A 12,583-nucleotide genomic window follows, 5' to 3' on the forward strand; every position below is an offset into this window, starting at 1 on the left:
GGGAGGTTAGGACTCACTTGTTTCTCAAAGGACAGCTGAGTTAAAAAATCTTTTAAAATTCAACCGTGGCAAATATGTAGTCTTTTCATATTGCCAGCATTGCACTGAATATAAAGTTTTCTCTCCCCAGGTCAATAGTGTTTATGTAAATAAAGTCAAGATACTTAAGGATGAGTTACGTAACAACAATCTCACACTTTAGTTATAAATTAAATGGGCTGAAGTTGCTCTAATCTATGCCTCCTTTCTGCTACTGAATTTTAACAATCTTTTCATACTCTGGATCCTCAAAATAATGGCTTACATTATTCCCACTTTTTCAGAGCCTGCTACCTCATTGTTTCCTTACCTTAGCCCAAGTGAGCATGACAAAAGCCAACTATAGCAGTAATTTTCTTTTCTTATCATCTCCGAAGTATTAGAAATAGGGACACTTTTATTCCACCCTGAAAGTCAGTTTCTCCATTGCTTCTTATTCTAAACTTTTCAGCCATCACCCACTTTTTTGCCATAGTATTCATATATGCCTTCCTTCCACTCTCAGTGTTGTTCTCAACTAAGATGCTGAGAGTGGTTCTCTACCTTTTTTTTTAATTTTCCTTTTCTGGAAAAGCTATTTTACTTCCATGTGTTCAGTTACAGGTAAAAAATTTCAAAACACTTTTTCCATCCTGACCACACACCTAAACTCTGTATATCCATTACCTAATCAATATTTCTGATTTTTATCATAGTCTTTAGTAGTCATCCTGCCATGACTGAACAAACCCTCACATGCACACATACTCAAATGAACACTTTTTCATGAATTCTATAGTAGACTTGAAGTCATGTTTCAAAAAGTATACATGCCTGAAACCTAAGCCACTCCTCAAGTTACTGAAAAAGTTCTTTCTATAAACAGAGCCACTGATTCAGGCCAGGCAGTCTTTTAGTTGTAATATTTTTATCAAAGGAGTTTTCTAAAGAAATTTTTCATAGTAGTCTGATGCTAACACATCTTGCATGACTTGCTACTCGATAGGTACATAATGTTTAAGTTCCCAGGGGCTCCCTTTGATTTTCTGTAAAATGAGGGTATCATTCGCCTATTTTGTATTTGTTGCCTATGCTTTTGAAGTCCTAGCCATAAAATCTTTGCATAGACCAATATCCTGCAGTATGTCCTCTATGTTTTCTTCTAGTAGTTTTATAGTTTTGTATATTATATTTAGGTCTTTAATTCACTTTGAGTTGATTTTTGTATTATATATAATGCAAGATATACATCTGCATATGGATATCCAGTTTTCCCAGTAACATTTATTAAAAAGGGTGTCTGTTTGCCAGTGGTTGTTCTCAGCATCTTTTAAAAAAATCAAGTAGATATAAAAAAGTGGATTTGCTTTTGGGTTCTTTATTCTGTTCTATTGGTCTATATTGAAGTAAAGAGCTTCTGCACAGCAAAGGAAACAACAGAGTGAAATGATAATCTGTTGAATGGAAAAAAATTGCAAACTATTCTTCTGACAAGGGACTAATATTCAAAATATATACGGAACTCAATAGCAAATAACTAACAATGTCATTAAAACGTAGGCAAAGGACATGAATAGATATTTCTCAAAAGAAGAAATATAAATGGCCAACAAGTATATTTGAAAATTCTCAACATCACTAATCATCAGATAAATGCCTATCCAAACCAAAATGAGATGTAATCTTACCCCAGTTAAAATGATTATTATTAAAAAGACATTTTAAAAAACATGCTAGTGAGGAAGCAGAGGAAAGGAAACTCTCATACACTGTTGTTGGGAATGTAAATTAATATAACCATTATGAAAAACAGTATGGAGATATCTTACGAAAACTAAAAATAGAACTACCCTATGATTCAGCAATCCCACTACTGGGTATTTATTAAAAGGAAAGAAAAACGGTGTATTAAAGGTATTCCTGCACCCCTCTGTTGCAGCACTTTTCACAACAGCAAAGCTATGGAATTATCTTAAGTGTCCATGAATAGATGAATGGATAAATAAAATATGGTATACATACACAATTAAATACTTGTTGGCCGTAATAATGAATAAAATCCTGTCAATTGCGGCAACATGGTTGAAACTGAAGTTTATTATGTTAGGTGAAATAAGCCAGGCACAAAAAGACAAATATTGCACATTCTCACTCATATGTGGGAGCTAAAAAAGTTGATCTCATCAAGGTAGAAAGTAGAATAATAGTTATCAGAAACTGAGAAGGGTGTGTGTGTGTGTGTGTGTGTGTGTGTGTGTGCGCGCGCGCACGCGCACTCACTGGGGGAAGTGTGATGAAGAGAGCTTGGTTAATGGGTACAAATATAGTTAATAGGAGGAATAAGTTCCAATATTCAATAGCAGAGTAGAGTGACTGTAATAACAACTTAATATATATTTCAAAGTAGCTAGAAGAGAGGACTTGAAACATTCCCAACACATAGAAATGATAAATATTCTGGGTGAGGAATACCCTAAGTACCCTGACTTGATCATTACATATTCTATGCATGCGCCAAAATAACACATGTACCCTGTAAAAATGTACAAATTTTATATATTTAAAAAATTGTTTAATGAAGGTATCAATACTGTAAATCATACAGCTGTTCTAGTGAATCAGTGATAATATTATAGTATAAATTATTTAGAATGATAAAGCATACAGTAAACTCAAAATAGTTGCAATAATAATACTTACTATTATGATAACACGTTAAGATGGAAATTTTATCATTTTAGTAATTTAGTTACTATTCACTGACATTTGCGTCTCACTGCAGAGAGCTTGGAGAATCCTAGGTGTTTGTATGAATATTAAGTACACTGATGGGAAATCAATGGGGAAAAGAATCCTGTACAGCAGCTTAAGGCATAATAATTTAATTCATATTTATTTGTAATATGTGGGTTATTTAAATAACCTTTTATATTTTATATTTAAAGAAAATTTGCAAAGATAGGAAAGAACATTCTCATATGCCACATACTTAGTTTCCCCTATTAACCTCTTCAGCCAGTATAGTACATTTATCACAACTAATCAACAAATACTGATACATAATTATTTACTAAGATCCACATCTTATTAAGATTTTCCTAGTTTTTGCTTATGTTCTTTGTGTGTTCCAGGATTCCATCCAGGATACAGCATTAAATATAATCATTATGTCACCTTTTCTAGAATGTCTCATAATTTGTTGGATGCATATAGCGGTCTTTCAGACTTGCTTCTTTCACCTTACCAATATATATTTAATGTCTATCCATGTCTTTGAATGATTTGATAGCTTATTATTTTAATTAGTGGATAACTTTCTATTGTATGAATTCACCATACTTGTGTATCCACTAACCTATTAAAGAACATATTTGATCCTTCTAGTTTTGACAATTTTGAATAAAGATTCTACAAACATTCACATGCAGGTTTTTGTGTGAATATATGTTTTAAAATTAGTTACATAAATATCTAGGAGTTCAGTTGTCTGATCATATGGTAAGATTGTGTAGTTTCATAAGAAACTCTCAATCTCTTCTCCAAAGGAGCTGTACAATATTGTATTCCTAGCAAGAGTGAATGGGAATTCCTATTGTTCAGCATCCTTGTCAACATTCGGTGTTGTCAGTTTTTCAAATTTTAGCCACCCTAATAGGTATGTATACTGGTATTAAATTGTTTTAATTTGCAATTCTAAGATGGCAAATGATATTGTAATCTATTTACATGTCTAGATATCATCTGTGCATCTTTTTTGTGGTTGTGCTTATTCAGATCCTTTGCCCATTTTTAAATTGTTTCGTTTGTTTTCTTATTTTTCAATGTAAAAGTTCTTCGTGTATTTCAGATGCAAATTCTTTATCAAATATGTATCTTGCAAATATTTTCCACTATTTCATGGTGTTTCACTTTTTTAACATTGTCCTTTGTAAAGCAAAACTTTTTAAATTGAATGAAGTCCAATTTAATTTTTTCCCTCATTGATAGTGCTTTTAGTGTCGTATCTAAAAACTTATCAAAAAACTGAAATACAGATCTTCTACAATATTTTCTCCCAGAAGTGGTTTATATTTTTTATTTCTATATTTAGGTCTTTAAATCATTTTTAGTTAATATTTGTAAAATGTGTAAATTCTTTGTCTGTGTGTGAGACAGATTTTACGTACTTGTCAACAACTTTTCCAGCACAATTTGTTGAAAAGACTATTCTTTCACCATCGTATTGCCTTTGAACTTTTGTTAACAATCAATTGATTACACATTTTGGAGATTCTCCCTTGTTGCTCTTTATCCTGTTCAATTAATTTATATGATTACTGTAGCTTTACAGTAAGTCTTCAACTGGAGTATAGCGAGTCCTCCAACTTTTTTCTTCAGTATTGTTTTGATTATTCTAGGAGTTTTGCTTTTCCACATAATCTTTAAAATAAGTTTGTCAATGTTAACACATTAGCTTGCTGGGATTTTGTTTGGGATTGCATTGAATCTATAGATTAAGATAATAAAAATCAATATCTTAAATATATTGAGTCTTTTAGTTCTTGAATACCGTACTGGAAATCCTACATAAAATGATAAGGAAAAAACCAATGAAATAAAAAGCATTCTGATTGGAAAAGAAAAAAAAAAACTAAAGCTGCCTGTACTTGCAGATGATATGATTTTCTATGTAGAAAATTCCAAAGAATTAACAAAAATATGAAAATTTAATTTTTTAAAAAAACTTGGAAATAAAACAGGAGTACTGTACATTGTTGAATGAGAGTGCTGTGAGAGGACATTCTTGCTTTGTTCTCAATTTTAGAGAAAACATATCAGGTTCTCACTATAATGTATAACATTAGTTCCAGAATTTTTATAGATATTCTTTATCGAGTTGAGAAAGTCCTCTTTATTCTTAGTTTGCTATGGCTTTTATCATAAATGGGTGTTGGATTTTATCAAATGCTTTTCTGCTTCTATTCATAGGATTATATGATTTATCTTCTTTAGCTTAATGATGAAGTAGATATTACATTCATTCATTTGTGATTGTTGAGCTACCAGCTTTGTATGTCTGAAAAAATCCCAATTGATCAAGGTAAATAAATTATATTATAAATTTGGTATTCAATTTGATAGTATTTTGTTAAAGACTTTTGTGCCTATGTGCATAAGACATGGGTCTATGTGTTTCATTCTTGTAATGTCTTTATCTGATTTACATATTAGGGTACTGCTGACCTAATTAAGTGAATTAGAAAATGTTCCCTCTGCTTCTGTTTTCTAGAAGAGATTGTAAAAAAAAATAGGCATAATTTATCCCTTAAATGTTTGGTATACTTCAGCAATAAATCCTCCTAGAATTTTATGATTTCTTTTTTGTTAGGTTATAAATTATTTATTCAATTAAAAAATAGATCTAGGGCTATTCTTACTTCTTTCACGATTTTGTTAGTTTGTGAATTTCAAGGAATTGATCTATTTAAGTTATAAAATTTGCAGTAGTAAAGTTGTTTATAATATTGCATTATTTTCCTTTCAATGTCTGTAGATGTCTGTGGAATAAGACATTTGTTTTCCTGCTGTTAATGTATTGATTTCTGCTCTAAATTTTACTATTTTCTGTTTCTTAAATTGCTTTAATTTATCTAGTTCCCTAAGGTGAAATCTTAGAGTATTGGTCTTACTTCTCTTCAAATATATGCATTCAATGTACACATTTTCATCTAAGCATGTCTTATGCTACGTTCAACAAATTTTGATAATTTTTAATTTTATTCAAAATATTTTGGAATTATCTGGAAATGTCTTTTTTTTTTTGATAAATGTGTTACTTAGAAATATGTTGTTTACAGCTACTTGGGAGGCTGAGGCAGGAGAATGGCGTGAATCCGGGGGGCAGAGCTTGCAGTGAGCCAAGGTCGTGCCACTGCACTCCAGCCTGGGTGACAGAACCAGACTCCATCTCAAAAAAAAAAAAAAAGAAAAAAGAGAGAAATAAATATGTTGTTTAATCTCCCAATATTTTTGTAATTTTCTAGCTATCTAGCTGCTAATAATTTCTACCTTATTTCCTTTGAGGTCTGAAAACATAGGCTGAATTATTTATATTATTTTAATGTATTACAATGCATTTGATGGCCTGAGTGTAGTCTATCTGGTGAATGTTCCATATGAACTTGTAAGAAAGACATTATTCTGCTGATATTGAATGAAGTAGCTTACAAATATCAATAAGATCAAGTTGATTAATGATGCTGCTTAGATTATTAATATCCTTACTAATCTATCAATTATCAAGAGAGATGTCAAAATCTTCAGTTATCATATTGGACTTGACTATTTTGTTCCACTGTTCTAGCAGGTTCTGTGTCATGTATATTAATATTCTCTTGGAGATGCATAAACATTTACGGACATTATGCCTACTAGGAGAATGGACACCTTTATCCCCTTTTATCCTTGGTAATCTTCCTAATCCTAAAATCTGCTTTTCTATAATCAGTACAGTTACTCCAGCATTCTTTTGAGTAGAATTAGTATGGTATATGTACATTCACTTATTTCTTCTTTTTAAAATTGAGGTAAAATTCACATTAACATAAAATTTACCATATGAAAGCATTCAATTTAGTATTTTCACAATGTTGTGCAACTACGACAACCATAACAAGTTCCAAAATGTTTTTATGATGCCAGAAAAAAACTCTGTACCCATTAAACAGTCACACTCCATTTCTCTTGCCCTACAGACTCTGGCAACCACCATCATGATTTTTGTCTCTATAGGTTTACCCATTTTGAATGATTTTTAAGGGCAATTTTATAATACATAAGCTTTGGAATCCAGCTTTTTTCACTTAGCGTACTATATTTAAGGCTCATCCATGTTTCAGTATGTGTCAGTACTTTGTTCCTTCTTACAGGTGAATAATATTCAATTTCATATATATATATATATATATATATATATATATATATATATATACACACACACACACACATACACACATACATATTTACAACAATTTTTTTTTTTTTGAGACTGGGTCTCACACTGTTGCCCGGGCTGAGGTGCAGTGGAACGATCTTGGCTCACTGCAACCTCTGCCTTCCCAGGTTCAAGCGATTCCCCTGCCTCAGCCTCCAGAGTAGCTGGGATTACAGCCTCCTGCTACCATGCCGGCTAATTTTTTGTATTTTTAGTAGACACAGGGTTTTAGTATGTTGGCCAGGCTGGTCTCGAATGCCTGCCCTCGTGATTCACCTGCCTTGGCCTCCCAAAGTGCTGGGATTACAGATGTGAGCCACAGCGTCCAGCCTATAACAAATTTTTAATCAGTTCTTCCATTGATGAACATGGATTGTTTCTGGTTGTTGGCTATTGTGAATGCAGCTGCTAGAAACATCAGTGTTCAAGTGTTTGTCTGAGTACCTATTTTTTATTATTTTGGGTATAAAACTAAAAACAAAATTGTTGTATTATATGGTAAATCTAGGTTTAACTTTTTGAGGAATTGCCAAAATGTTTTTCACAGTAGCTGTACCATTTTACATTTCCACCCAAAAAGTACAAGTGTTCCATTTCAACACTTATATTCCATTTTATTCTATTTAAAATGTTCCTAGTGGGTTTGAAGTGGTATCTCATTGTGTGATTGCTTTGCATTTTCTTGTAACTAATAATGTTGAGCATTTTAATGCATTTTTCTGATCACTTGAAATCTTTGAATAAATGTCTACTAAGTTGCATTGTCAAATTTTAATTTAGTTTTTATATCTGCCGTCAAAATGCATAAATTATTCATATACTCTGGATTCTAGACCTTTATGAAATATATGCATATCATTTTTTCCATTTCAGAAATTGCCCTTTCACTTTTTAGATAATGCCTTCTGATACACAAAAGTTTTTAATGTTAATGAAACCAAATTTATATATTGTTGTTGTTTCTTGTGCTTTTATTTTACACTATCTGTGAATGTATTATTGAATTCAAGGTCATAAATATTCACCCATATGTTTTCTTCTAAAAGTTTAATAGTTTTAGCTCTTAAAATTTATTTTTATAAATTCATTTTAAGTTAATGTTTATATATGGTTTCAGGTAAGGACACGACTTCTGTCTTTTGTATATGGATATCCAATTGTTCTAACAACATTTGTTGAAGAGACTTATTATTTTCTCTTCAAATGGTAGTGCCACCCTTGTGAAAAATCAATTGTCATAAAGGAATGGGATTCATACAGGAATTTCAATTCTATTGCACTATTTTAAAAGTCTATTTTTATGCCAATACCACACCATTTTAATAACTATAGCTTTGTTGTGAGATTGAAAATTAAGAAGTGTGACCCTACCAACTTTGTCTTTTTCAATATGTCTTTAGTTTTCTAGGCTCTCTTTTCTTATGAATTTTAGGATTCATTTTCCATTTATGCAATAAAAAGATCATTTGGGTTTGGGTAGGATTATATTGAATCTGTAAGTCATTTTTGGTAGTGTTTCCCTTTTAATAATGTTAATCTTCCAATGCATGTACATGGGATATTTTTCTATTTATTCAAATTTTTAACATTGTTTTCAGTAATGTAATGTAGTTTATGCTATGTAAGTCTTACCTTCTTGGTTAAATTGATTCTGAGGTATTTTATTTCTTTGGATGCTATTGTAAATGAACTTAACTTTTTTGGATTATTTATGCTAGTTTATAAAAACACAACTTATCTGTATGAGTTGATTTTGTATCACGTAACTGATGAATTTGTTTTTTAGCTCCAATTTTTGTGAATTCTTTGGAATGTTTGGAATTTTTTGAATAGCTATGAATAGATTTGAATAGATATGAAGGCTGTGGAATACAAGATATGATCAAGCACAAATAAATCAGAGGGGCTGAAATACCATTATGACTAAAATTATTAAAACAATCTTGATCGAAGTCCATTTCACAGCAGGTCCAATATGTTTCAATCTTTGATGCTGTAGTTACATTCAAATCACCAAATTCAAAATTGGATATTTAAACTTGGCACCTGTCAGACTCCTCACATTATGCCTGATGTGTAAAGTAAGAATAATTTTAATAGAAGCATTCAAGTGAAAATTAATCCACCCACCTTCCAGCCATCGTATTAAAATAGAAGAAATATTTTATCCCTTGTAGAATGTATGAAAGTAGTGACATATTCAAAGAATAAAATATAAAAAGATGGTTCTCTATTATGTAATTATTCAATTCAGTTATATATCCTTCAACAATAAGATAGATCATGGTGGATTATTTTAGACTACCATAGTCTTCACTAAATTCTATCCAACCTTGAATTATATGTTCCTATTATGGCATTTTTACTGGTACAGATGAGTTTTGTCTCTGGGACTTGATAAAAAATAGTATTTATCAAGTCAATGTGTTCTCAATCCTTATCCATAAAGAAAATCTAAAACAGTTTGTGTTTCTTAGAAGAGAATATTAACTGTTTTGCTCTTCGACCATATTAATTCTCCTTCACATTATCCAAAGAGAAATTGATCATTTCAAAATTCTGCACAACATGATTCTGTTACACTGTTTGTTGACATTAAGCAAGTACACCTGGTGAGCAGAAAAAAATTGATCATTTCAAAATTCTGCAGAACATGATTCTGGTACACTGTTTGTTGACATTAAACAAGTACACCTGGTGAGCAGAAAGTTGCATCTTCTCTGGATGCTTAAGATCCTCATAGACAGATAATAACACTTTGATGAAATTTTGTGGGTTCACTGAGCTGAGAGTACTAGGATGTATTGTCTGTAGTAAGAACAAGACTTCGAACCTCTTAACTTATAACTACTGAAAAATAGATATGTTGCATGGTTGGCTTCTTTGCGTACTGGAAGCAGTATATTGCACACTTAAAAATGCTTCACTGCCACATTTCTAAAGCTGCCAGTTTTGAATAGGGTCCAGAAAAATAGAAGACTTTATAGTAAGCTCAAGCTGTGGTACAAGCAGCCCTTCCACTTGGACCATCTCATAAAGTAGGTATAATAATGCTATGAGTATCTCTAGGTTAAAGGAAAATCTGTGAAATGTATGAAAATTCCTACGGAAAATAATTTTAGGTACTTAGTACATGTCTGAGGCAAGAGTCCTTTATAGTAGAGAACAGCTCAGAATGAACTTCTCAGCTTGTTACAAGACCCTGAGAGGTACCAATTACATTTATTCGATGTTAAGTAATTATGTGCTCAAAGTTGTCAATCAGGATCTAAGTATTATCAGAAGCACACACTCATAAAGTCAGGTAAACTTAGCAGAAATTATATAATGGAGTCAGTACATCTAGTGCTGGTCCTGAGAATGTTCAGAGGCTAATGAGTAAGTTGTATTAACAGATACTCCAGACTCCGTCACCAATCTCTGTTGCTCCAACATCAGCTCACATCTACTTACTCTTGGCAAGTTTCATATGAACAACCAACAGAGGAAGAAGAATCTCGGACCTGGTGCATACATTTGTTGACTCCTTAGGCTTGTGCTGCTAAAAATGGACTACCCCACACAGCAAGCACACTCAGCTTTAACCTGAAGGAGAGCAAGGAAGGGAACATCTCCCATAGGTCTGCAAGTACTGCTCTTAGCAAATTAGTTTGTATGGAGAGAGAATTTCTCTGAAATTCAGAGGTAGATGGACTCAAGGGAAATAGTGAATGGATTGACTGGCTTGTTGGGAGCTGAAAGGGTAAAAATTTGATATCAGGGCAAGAATGTATGGGAAAGAGATATGCAGAGGGCCCTATTTAATTGACGGAAAGCAAACACATCTCATAAGGTATACAGAAGAACCACTCAGTAACCAGGTAGACAGAACTGTGAAATCTATGAAAATCCCTACAAAAAATAGATACTTAATACATGTAACTAGGCCAGTGGTTATGAACTAGTCTTTTTTTTTATTACACAACCCAATAGTTGTGTAATAGTCCTATAAACAGAGTTGATACAGTGATAGAAGTTATACACAGACTTTACTGGATGCTGACCTTCTCACAAATGCTGGTCATGCTACTGCCACTGCTGATTGTCCAAACTGTCAGCAGTTAAACAACTCAGTCCACTCAATATGGTGCTACTCCTTAATGAAACAAGCCAACATTCAGTCTCAGGTTAATTATAGTAGAACATATCCGTCCTGTAAAAGACAGATTCATACTTCTGGGAGTTATTATAAATTCCAGAAATTACTTGTCTTATTTGTACAAAGTATCACTGCCATCATCCCTATTGCAATTATAAGGAATGTCTAATTACTGATATAAGATTTTATGTAATAGCTCTCAGAAATAAGGAAAAAATTTATAGCAAAGATGTACTACAATGGACAAAAGGTGAGGAGATGAGAACAGCACTGTTGTCTATATGTGCATATATATACACACACATGAAATTTTATGGGTTCAGTGAGCTGGGGGTACTAGGATATATTGTCTGTAGTAAAGGACAAGCCTTTGAACCTCTTACATTATAACTACTAAAAATGGATATATTGCATAGTTGGCTTCTTTGCATACTGGAAGCAGTATATTCCACACTTAAAAATGCTTCTCTGTTGCATTTCTAAAGCTGCACATATATGTGTGTATATATGCATGCATGTGTGTATATATATATGTGAACATATATGTGTGTGTATTTATGCATGTATATATTACAGATGTAGATATATACATATAATATATATTAAATTGGATTTTATATAGGAAATGGGTATATCTAAAGGACAAAAGAAGTAAACTAGGATGTAGGAAATTAATAAATATCTCGTATTTTCTTAGCCTTCATTTTGTTCCAGTCATTGCTTTGGCAGTAGATTTCAATTCGGTATAGTCTGGAAGCAGCACCTTTTCTCAACTGCAACAGATATCTGTAGCTTTCTGTCTTAAAGGTATTTTCCCAGTGAGTAAATGAACTTTTTGCATTAGTCTCCACAGGAACTTTTGTCAAACCTAAAAATGCAAGGGTATGAAAACCCTGGGAATAACTATTGATCAATGGGAAAAGGAGTCAGTGACAAATACTTTCTTCTATATGTCAGGTAGACAATTCTGAGATCCATTTTTGGTTCCTCAGATAGTCCTAAAGGATGTCGAATTCCAATTGTCCCTAGATTAACAATACAATTAGGATTTGCTTTCATTTAATCTATTTTCCCTTTTCCAAGTCTCCCAATCATGTTCTTTGGAATAATTTTCTTCAAAAAGTATTTTAATATAAGCTCTTACCTTAAATTATGTGATTAGAGAAATAAACTCATAAACTCTTGAAACCAATAATTGATGTATTAAAAACTCAACTTAGGACTAGTGGAAAAAGTATGTTTTCGCCATTGGTCAAAGAGAGATGCTGTTAGTCAAGTCATAAAATAGAAATACAACTGTAAGATGGAATACTTAGAAAATAACTTTTTCATAAGTACAACACAATAAACTGTCAAGATGATCAATCATATTTTGCTGCATGCATAAAGACAAATTTGAAAGAGATCTAAATTTAAAAAATTAGCTAAATATAGAAGAGCCATAAAATACAGGC

This window comes from Pan troglodytes, chromosome 7 (genome assembly GCF_028858775.2).
Source record: "Pan troglodytes isolate AG18354 chromosome 7, NHGRI_mPanTro3-v2.0_pri, whole genome shotgun sequence".
NCBI lineage: Eukaryota > Metazoa > Chordata > Mammalia > Primates > Hominidae > Pan > Pan troglodytes.